Raw genomic sequence first — 10793 nt, forward strand, 5'->3', positions numbered from 1 at the left:
CGCGCTCTCCGCTCACTTCCGGGTCCAGTGGTCACGAAGTCGTCTAAGCAGTAAACGTCTGTCTCAGTAACCCCGAGACCAGTGTCTGGCTACAGTAGTCACACACTTAGCCTAATTTCACAAGGGAAAGCACGATATTGGGCCACAAAACCAGGTTCGATAGTGCGCACAGGAATGTGAGATGTCTCCACGGATGCGATTTATTTGTGTGTCAAAAACGCCACCCATTACTTAAGGGAAGGGGCGATCCTGTAAGCCACACCAGAGGATCGGCAAGTGTTGCCCATTGCTTTCAATGGGAAGCTTCGGATCGCACTTGTGTGCATTTTGCACACCATGCAATGTTTCTTTCAGCCCCACTGAAAACAATGGGCGAGGCATTCCGAGATGCGTGGGAAAAAACGCTCATGTATATGACCCTATTTGAAAGAATTTGGTTCATATTTTTGCTTCTCGCAACATACAAATTTCACGATTTTCTCGGCCGCGTGAAAGCTGCCTTAGACAGGCACTTGACTGCTCGACCCGGAAAGGAGCCAAAAGTGTGAGGAAGCCGGACAAGGGAGTACAGCCTGCAGGATTAGCCCATTTATCATTTGATCAAGCGAATGGTGTCAGAGTTCGCTCTTGCAGCCCGTTTATATAGCAAATACATCGTTGGCTCGTTCAAATAAGAATTCGTTCAGCCGTACACATTCGCTGTATAGTTAAGAAAGCGTGAAAAAGCGCTGATTACACTGAACGATAAGTGAATGAGCCGACACTTTTTATGCCTGCATAAAATGAACAATGACCGAAAAGCGAACAATCATTCAGTCTTTGGCTGCATTTAGACTTAACGACTATCCTTCACCTTCACCCGTTTAAACGATAATTGTTCCATCTAAGGACACCCTTAGGTGAATATATCTTATTTTTTTTATTTTAGCGCCAAAAGCTTTGGCTCACAGGGGGTGGGGGACCCGTTTTAGTACCTTGCAGAGGGCTCACTAGGGTATTAAAATATGCTCCTTGACATTTATTGGACACAATAAGGTGGCATTTTGTGCCAGAGGCTCCAGGTAGAGTATTGGATGAGCTTTAAGATTACATAATTTGTCAACAAGACGCCAAGTGCCACAACAGCTTATAGGAGCAGCGTGACGTTGCTCATGTAGAAGGTGAATACTGAGGAAATTGTAGATGCCGACATATTCTCTGAGCGCTAAGAAAAGCTTTTTTTCGCCAGATACATGCTGGGACTCATCATATGGTTATAGAGGAATAAAAGCGTCAACCAGTCAGTATATACACAATACATTTTGATAAAAATAAGGCAACAATTCTGAAAATCCGGTAATGTATTCCTGACTGGTGCGGATGAGTTACCAGGTTGCTTTACTCTTCCACAGCATATTAAAGCCGGGGAACACATTAGTGAATTGAGTGCACCCCCAGCCAGCCTCCCAGTCACACGTGCTCCTGCAGACCTCGCTGCTCAATGTGCCTTTTGTCTGCAGGCTGGTGTTTCAACATCCTAGTCTTCAACACAAGAAAGCAGGGGGGGGGGGGGGGGGGGGGGGGGGGGGGGGGTCAGCACAAGTCTTCTGTCATTCATGAGCCTGAAACACACCGGCCTCTCCTCCCCCTTCTACACACAAGATTGATGCCACTAGAAAACAAAAACACCCCAGGCTCCAAAAAGGCACAGCACCAAAACCAGTCTGCCATCCCTCAATTGGGGGGGGGGGAAATGGAGCATTCTTAGCCAGGCCTAATGCCAAGAGTCTCAGTAGCCAAATAGTGTTACGAGGCTACCACAACTAGAAGGAAATAGCAAGATTACGAAAGACATCTGCTTGGATCTCTGTCTGCATCACATTTGTATACTTCATGTACTGGTTTCAATTGTTACAAAATAAAATAAAAAAAAGGTATATGAGGACATAAGATTTTTATTTATACTTAGAAGGGCATCAAAAGAAAAAAAAAAAAGTAGCATTTGAGTTCTTTTGGCATATGTGTTTTTCTCCCCTTCTAGATACATATAATAATAATAATAATCCCTATTTGTACAGCGCTAACTTTTTTTGCAGCGCCTAAATCCATATGCTAAAGGATTGGTGCTGCTGCCTGTTAGGGCAGCGCTAGGACATATATCAGAACCTGATCACTTTATCCCATAGTAACCCCAACACTCCTCAGAACCGCACAGACACTGGACTATTATGTCGTCTCCATTTCCTCAGATTGTCAGCTCTTTAGAGCAGGACCCTCACTCCTACTGCTTAAACATCTATTAGTTTAATAGGTTATGTAATGTTCGGTTTTAGGCATTTATCTAGCCTCTGATTTGTACAGTATTGCAGGATGTGTTGTTTCTATATTGTTTGTCACATAGAAACTAAGGACATTCCACACAGGACGGGATGGCTTAGAGTTTTCTGCAGCGGAAAATCCACCACAAAAAAAATGTAAAAAAAAATGCTCCAACTGGTTTGGTTTATGTTGAGGAGTTGAAGCATAACTGATACATAATTGCTTCAGATGTCACAAGGCAAGTTGATAAAAATGCACAACAGAAACGGACACGCTGCGGATTCAGCATCAACAACATCGGCGAACCCGCTGTGGATTCACGTCTGCGCCATATAGATTTGTTACAATCTCATCCACTTAGCTGCGATTGTAAATGCTGCAGATTTTCTGCATGGAAATTGCACACAGCTAATTAGCAGCAGGCCGGCTCCGTATGGACATATTACTGCGATGTCACTTCAAACGGATGCATTTTGGTCAGCATTTTATATCATTATTTGTAAGCCGGAAGTGGACCCAAACAAAGCAAATCTCCACCATACTTTTTCAGCATCTAGGTTCCACTCCTGGTTTTGGCTTGGGCTCTGTTGACATCATGTATAACGGAAACCACAATGCAGTGCCAGAACTGTCACATCACAGACCCCATTGACTTATAATGAAGACCACTGGGTTCCGTTATTTTAGGAGGAAAAATAGTGTTGCGTGCAGAACATAACACATGAACAGAGCCTTACAGACATGGATGCAAAATATTCCCACGTGACAGTGGTCTATATATTAGCATAAGTGTCATATCCGAGCACTGTGAACATAGACAACACAGCTAGTGATCCAACCACACGTTCTCCCAACAGTATATTCCACAAAAGCTGCTACTTGAATTGACTAAATACAAATAGACAACAAGGTAAACTCACTGTAAAACCGTATTATTACATTATTCCTTGTAGTGAGCGTTGCTGCAACATCTATAAATCCAAATTGTATCAGATCCCCTACTGTAACAGACAATTCTGGCCTTAAAGGTGGTCAGCTTCCTTAAAAATGAAGTAAAACACAAGGTAATAATAATCTTTATTTGCATATCGCCAACTTATGCTTAGGTGCTTGCACGCTAATAAATAATGCTCATTTCCTTCAACACCAACTGAGTGGTTCCCCTTTTTTCCATTAAAAAAATGCTTGTTTTTTTTAATTAAAAAGGAAAAAACAAAATTTTTAAATCACCCCGCTATACTTTATTATTCTCCTTCACCGCTCTCATACCATCTCTTTGGAAACCTCTGAAAGAGCATTTGTTCAGGCTGCCAAGTTAAATCCTCCATTCTCATGTCAAGGCATTGAAAAAGCAGTCAGAACACCAACTACACTGAGGTCTATGAAGTAAGAGGGGAGAAGGATTCCTCTGGCACCACACAACCATTAAGCCTTTTGCAGTTTATGAAGTGAAGCACAAGAATATCCCCTCTTCTCCTCAAGACGGTGATGCAGTTATGGTGGCACTGCACAGCATATCTCTGCACTGCACGCCAGAAGTGGATGAGGTTAACCCAAAGCCAGACAATATTGTGGTTTCTGGGTAATATCAGTGGAGCAAACTGGATGCAATAAATTAACTTATAAATTGTACATTTTTTAAACAAAACATATTAGTAAGCTTAAAACAATAAATAGTATTAGATATTACAACTATAAACAATATTAATGTAACGCCTTCCTTAAAGTGAATGAAGTAATGATGTGTCCCAGCAGCTCTGCGGCTCCTGCTGGGAGGTCTCACATCACCCTGACCGTACACATAGTCGCCATATAATGGATCTGTTAATTACAGCTATGAACTTGGACTATTCGTGGATGAGAAGGGTTGGGGGGGGGGGCAAGCACTTTATGAATGGCTTTCCAGGACACACAGGGTTAAACATCTAGGCACTGACTGCAGGCACTAGGACTTCTGAGGATGAACAGCAGTAACTATCAGCTTCTTTACTAGAAAGTTACAAGTGGGGGATTTTCTCCAACTGAACTTCTAAATCAGCTTCCAACTTCCAGCACGGAAGAAAGTTTGACTCCATTCAGAAAAGACAATGTATTCATGTGAGGTGTTTGGGGAGGGGGCGAGGACCCTGCACATTCCTGGAGGGTCTAAATCACAGGGGAACCCCTCCTCCTCCCAGGACAAGGAGGCAGAGTTCCTTCTCTGTACATCCACATAATGCGGGGTCGGCTACACCTCCATTATTACAGCACAAACAGCACCATAAAGCAGCTGCCACCATGTCTAAGGGCGTCCAGCACCGCACAGGTTAATGCCTGCTCGCACACGCTGTGTCATGGGAGGCGCTTGCCCGCTGAGCTCACAATCATCTGTAGTCCGCATCACAACAAAGAGCAGCTCCGTCTCTGCACGTACAGGACGGCCGCACACCGGCCGGGGAGCCCTCAGCTGCCTCCGGTGCCCACAGCACCTTCCACAGTCCATTGTTTGGGAGAAGCTCTCGGTGAGGAGAGGGAACTTACCGGCAGCGGGCGGCAGAGCAGGCGCTTCGGTCACAAAACATCCCCGTTGTGGCGGGCACAGCTCAGCCGGCATCTCCTGCCTTCTTCCAGTCGCTCTCTGTCCCTGTTAGCCCTCAGACAGTCCGTGGAGCTCCGTGTTAGAGAGTAAGTGAATCAACTAGCAGGGAGCACAGTAAGTTGAAGTGTCAAATTACATCGCCTATTCTATTACCATGCCTGCTGGTGGGCGGGAAAACCCGGAGCGGCCGCTCCTTGACTGGAGCCGGACTGCAGTTTGATTGAACAAGACTTTATTACAGTCAGTCACAAAACAGGAACATGCAGCTTCCATTCAGTCCAATAAATATTCATACCTACATGCACACTATGTAGTGTCTGTGTGACCCACAGGGAAGGCACTGATCTCCCACCTTACAACACACAAGGCAGCACTACCCTATTACAATAGATCTACATTACTACACACATCCATCAACAAGCAAACAGCCAAGTACTTGGGGGGGGGGGGGGGGGGGAGAGACACAGGGCCAGAGGCTTTTTTTGAAGGACAGAAACACTAAGGAGAAAGGGGGAAAGGAGGAGGGGGATCAGTCCTCCTCTTCATCAATACCAGGACAGTCCTTTATGGAGTAGTCTCTGAGCAGGCTGTGGACCAGCCTACAGCAGTCCTAGATGGACATCCTCTACCAGTTCATGACAAGTCGTTTTCTTGCTAGCCATAAGCCATCCTTAAAGCAGTTCATAAGGTGCCACGCTTCCTCAATGGCTTTCACTGTGTGGGTCCCAGCAAAAAGTCCATAGAGTACCGCATGGTGCGTCATTTCCCAGTCATTGTTACAAGCTTGTATAAAGAGTCTAACACTGACTTGCAGGAATGCTGCCTTCTAAAAAGGTGGTGCTGCAGAGGTATTGTTCCATCTCCCCTATAGGCTGCTCCTACGAAGAGAGTTTCTGAGTTTGTATTCCAGGGCGTCCAGGAGGGCCTGTGCAAAAGGACACTGCTAGAAGAGGTGCACGTTTTCTCCGCGAGTGGGCACCTCAGGCAGTTTCTGTTGTTGCATAGTTCAAAGGTGTACATAGAGGTTCTCATGGTCAGGCCCCCCTGGATGGCCATTCCACGCCATGTATTTATGTTCATTGGTTAGTTGGTTGGAGGCCACATTCTTCCACACCATCTCGGCAGTGTCCGTGGGCAGTCCTAGAATGGCCTCAGTGGGTCCTTTGTTCTTATGAACTTGTGAACGGACTTTGGTTTCCACAGGTCCGGCTTGAGTCCCTCCAGCTGGTATTCCCTTACAAACTTGAGAATGTCCTGATAGTACCAAGGGGTTTCCCAGTTGTAGGAGTAGGAGTTGTCCCACTTGTCCGAACCCAGCCGGTTCCAGATGGGCAGAAGAAAGAAGTGGGACTTGGCCCGGCCAGCGGATCCATGTTATGCTGATGTCAGGGTCCTGTGGATGCAGTTGCACACGAAGAAGGCCCGCAGCAGAGTGGAAATGTTGGGGACTCCCTTCCCACCCTTGCTGGGCTCCTTATACATTATCGTCCATTTTACTCTGTCCATTTTGGAGCCGCAGCTGAAGAAAAAGACAGTCCTGGTGATGGTCTGACGTACAGTCAGGTGAGGTGGCCTGGCTTGTGCCGTGTACTGCAGCACGGCGAGGATTCCATTGCACAGTACAAGGCTCTACCTCCAGGGAGAGTTGTCTGAGGCTCCACAGTCTGTTCTTTTGGTGGACCTTCGCCAAACGATCCTGCCAAGACTTTAGGGTTGCCCGAACCAGACTCCCAGGATCTTGATAAAGTCTGGCTGGATGGAAAAGGAGAAGGGGGAGGACAGGGTCCACTCTGTGAATAGCATAGACTTCGACTTTCCGAAGTTGACCTTTGCTCCCAAACCTTGACGCGGTCACCAAATGCTGATCCAAGCAGAATATTGTCACATCGTCCATGTAGAGCAAGAACTTGACTACTTGGCTAGCACTTGACTAGGCCCTGGTACAGTGATCCCTCTTATCATTGGGTTCTGTCAGATAGACTCCACAAAGAGTTCTATGACACAGACAAAAAGGAGAGGTTAAGGAGGGCAGCCCTGTCTGAGCCCAGAGAGAACTGGGAAGGGGACAGTTTTCCCGCCATTCACCAGCACCATACTGAAAATGTCGAGGTACATCAGGTTAATGTAGGAGCAGAACGTTTCCCCCAACCCAAACCTTTGCAGGGCCCTGCTCATAAACACATGTGAAACATGGTCAAAAGCTTTTTTCCTGGTCAAGGCTGACCAGGACCACAGACACAGGGCAGTCTCTGATGTATTGCACAGTGTCCCTAATGAGGGAAAGGCTGTCTGCGGTCCTCCGGCCGGGAATCCTGCAGGTCTGGTCCGGATGGATGATACATCCAATAACGGCCTTGTAAGGTCGCTACTTGTGTCTGTCACCCTCATGCGCTTTCGGGCAGCTGCAAGCGTCTCTGCTCTTCCTGTCTGCTTTTGTCCAGCACTGAGAGGGTTAACCACCTCTCTGTCTCTCAGCTCACCTGTGGGGTTAAATAGGCGTTACTCCTCTATGTAAGGTGAGCTGTGCACTTCCTCTGGACCTCAGAATTGGTGTGTGTTAGTTTCTGACACTCAGCTTTCTCTGGTCGCCTACTTCTGTGTGCTTAGTCTTATTTGTGTCTTGTAAGTCTCCTTCAGCCTCCTTGTGTAGGCTTCTTGTATATCTTTGTTTGTGTACGTTTGTTTTCTGTCAGTTCCCATTCCTGTCTATGATTTGCTCCTGTCCTTTCTGTGTCTGTGTGCTCCTCTGTCTATTGCCAGTTCCTAAGTTTGCTACCCCATCAGGGATAGTCAGACCTGAGGTTCCAGCGCAGGGCCACCCTTATCGGGGCGATCGTCTTTCTTATAAAAAGGGGTCTGCCATTCCCTATGCAGCCAAGGGTCAGTTTCCCTTTTCCTGGCAACCCTCCTTCTATCTGAGGAATCAGCTGTCAACCACTCCAGGACAGGTCTAGGCTTGGTTGGTTGGTGTAGTGGATCCACAATCTGTAATCCATAACAAGCCTTCAGGCAATTGGCTAGTTCCCTGGCAAGGATATTTTAGTCCACGTTCAAGAGAGAGATGGGACGCTAGTTTTTCAAGTTCCGTGTGTACCACTTTTACTTGTACAGGATCGTAATCATGCCTTGCCCTCTACCAACATCTCCCTATGCAGCTTCAACAGGTCAGGGCCTATGAGTTCCCACATCGCTACATAGAGCTGCGCTGGGAGAACATCACTGCCCGGGGTCCCGCTGGGTCTGAGGGATCTGGAAGCGGAGTGAAACTCCTCCATCAATGGGGCATCCATGTCTGAGGTCCCTGTGGGATCCAGGGGGTTAGAAATACCAAAAATGAACTTATCTGTTGCTTCCGGATCAGTGGTCTTCGGGGAGTAGAGGTTGCTGTAGTAGTCTCTGACAACTCTCATCACTCTCTCCTTCCCTGTCAGTGTTTCCAGTTTCATCCCACAGTGCATTCAGAGGCATGTGGCTGATATGGAGTTACCGGAAGAAGAAAGAATTACATTTCTCACCCTTCTCCAAGTGCTCCGCTTTGAAGTGAAAGATAATGTGCCTGGACTCCTCCTCAAAGTGTCTTTTCAGGCCCTTTCTAGTCTCTTCCAGCTCATCTGAATGTCCCAGCCTTGTTGATGTAGGTCCTGTAGGGAACGCAGTTGTCTCTCCAGATTCCTGAAGTCCCTCCTCTCCTTGCTTGTTTGTTGGCGGCCCTTCGCCTGAAAGAAGTTACGAAACTTGACTTGCAGCAGGGCACAGTTAGGCTTCCAGGAGCCCGGGCCAGGGGAGAACATAGAGCCCAGGACTATCTGGAGCCTAATGGCCCTGTGGTCAGAGAAGAAGCAGGGCACCATAGAGCACCTAGGGTGTTTCACCACCTGAAATGTGAAAACGAAGTCTGTGTGTGATCGCTGAGAGCCGTTGGGGCGGCTCCAACTATAGTTGTCGGAGAGTGTGTGACCGCGGGGCCCGCAGACCCCACAGGGAGGCCTGTGTCACCATCTCTATGAGCAGCTTAGATGAGGAATCTAGGCAGGCTCTCACTGTGGTTCTTCTGTCCTGTTCCATGGAACAGTTGAAATCTGGGTGTGCAGCAGCTGGAAAAGCTCCCAACCAGAGGGGTATACACACTGATGAGCCGGACTGGCTCCCCCACCCATGAACCGTCTGCGACCAATAGTCTGCTGGAGAAAAGCTCACGGATGGAATTAAGTGTGAAAGCGCTCCCCCGGATGAGGATGGCGACCCCTGTGACAGCCGTCTTCCCTAACCGGACCAGTAGGAGGAGCCATGTGACCACCGCCTGGATAGGTGGTGGTCGGACCTAAAGGAGTGTAAGGCACAATCCTGCAGCATGTAGATGTCACAGCCTTGTAAAGGCAAAATGTTTAGCACAGTTTGTATTCTAGACATCCTTAATGCTTCTCACGTTGATGCTAAAGATGTTTAGATTAGACATTATAAGAGTTAAGGGGAGTAGTACAATACCATACACCTGAGTTACTACTCCTTTCGGGTGGATGCTCCTCTTCGCGGTTTGTTGCTCCCAGGAGCTTTGGCAGGCCTTCTACCACTGGTCTGACAAGCAGTGGGGTTTCTGGGGTAGCTGTGGGTTCCTCGTGCTCTGGGTCAGGTGTCAGGTCCTTCACAGACTGTTCCATCTCTTCCTCTTCTGTTGTTGCACCCTCAGCAGCAGTGACTATCCTCTTTTTGGTGGGATCCACATCGGGGCTGTCCCATTCTTTTCTCTTCCTCTGCAGAGCAAGGTGGGAAGTTCCTCCAGGGGGAGGACTAGAGCTGTGCTTGTTGGGGGCCCAAGCACACCTGCAGGTGTGTCGGGGGGGGGGGGGGGGGGCTGGGTAGCTCAGGGACATGGTGATAGAGGTAGAGGGTGTAGGTGCGAAGGCAGTAGACTCGGTGGGAGGGGTGTTGAATTTGCTAGGTGTGGGGGGGGGGGGGGGAACGCCTCAGTGGGGTTGACACTGGTGTGAGTGGTAGCCTGGGGACCCTCTCTTTCCGGGATGTGCGGGTTCCGTATTGAAACAGTCACTCTTCCTACCTCTCTCTGGACAGGGCAGCTGTCCAGAAATTGTTTAAAGGGCGAGTCAGGGCTCGCTGCCTTCACCACTCCCCAGTAACGCCTGCAGACTTTGGTTGAAGCAAACGTGACATAGAACATAGATGTACCATCAGGGGTCGCAATTGCGACCCGGTCCCTGCATTGAGGGGGCCCAGAGGCTTCCATCATATACAGAATGCGCATTGAGTGCATTACCGGCCAATGGCACTGTGGGCCGCCTGTTGAGGGGGAGGAGGGGAGGCCAACAGTGTACAGAGGGATGCCGGGTGATGATGTCATCAACTCTGCTTTCCTCACACTGCGGCTGTCTTCTGGAAAACTTCAGAGCAGTGGTCCAGTTTCGGAGTCACCACTGCTATTTCAGGTGTAGTGGTCCCATGACTTTTCAAGTCTGTCCTATGTTTATGTTGTGAGAAAAGAAAAACGTCACCCCCTTCCCCATGGCTAATATCCAGTGAGTTGCAGTTTTAATACAGGTTATCTCCTATACACACTGAGCTCTGCTACTCACACTCACACACAGAGCTGCTAAACACACACTCAGATCTGCTACAAACAGCTACACACACTCAGCTCTACTACACACTGCTACACACGCTCGGCTCTGCTGCACGCTGCTGTCCACGCTCGGCTCTGCTGCACGCTGCTGCCCACGCTCGGCTCTGCTGCGCGCTGCTGCCCACGCTCGGCTCTGCTGCGCGCTGCTGCCCACGCTCGGCTCTGCTGCGCGCTGCTGCCCACGCTCGGCTCTGCTGCGCGCTGCTGCCCACGCTCGGCTGTGCTGCGCGCTGCTGCCCACGCTCGGCTGTGCTGCGCGCTGCTGCCCACGCTCGGCTCTGT

The 10793-nt window shown here is 48.7% G+C and overlaps 1 protein-coding gene across 7 annotated transcripts in view; it reads right to left on the reverse strand.

The window, feature by feature from the left end:
• The window catches only part of ZMIZ1 (zinc finger MIZ-type containing 1), a 407596-nt gene extending 402610 nt beyond the window's left edge, over positions 1 to 4986 (reverse strand). For 5 of the 7 annotated variants that reach the window (XM_066600356.1, XM_066600357.1, XM_066600358.1 and 2 more), the window contains exon 1: positions 4819 to 4985. The gene's annotated coding sequence lies outside the window, so the exon portion shown is untranslated. Of the gene's footprint in view, positions 1 to 4818 lie in introns of all 7 variants that reach the window. The other 2 variants (XM_066600362.1, XM_066600360.1) reach the window with 2 other exon arrangements.
• Positions 4987 to 10793: the final 5807 nt, after the last annotated feature.

The sequence above is a fragment of the Eleutherodactylus coqui genome, chromosome 4 (assembly GCF_035609145.1).
Source record: "Eleutherodactylus coqui strain aEleCoq1 chromosome 4, aEleCoq1.hap1, whole genome shotgun sequence".
Lineage (NCBI taxonomy): Eukaryota > Metazoa > Chordata > Amphibia > Anura > Eleutherodactylidae > Eleutherodactylus > Eleutherodactylus coqui.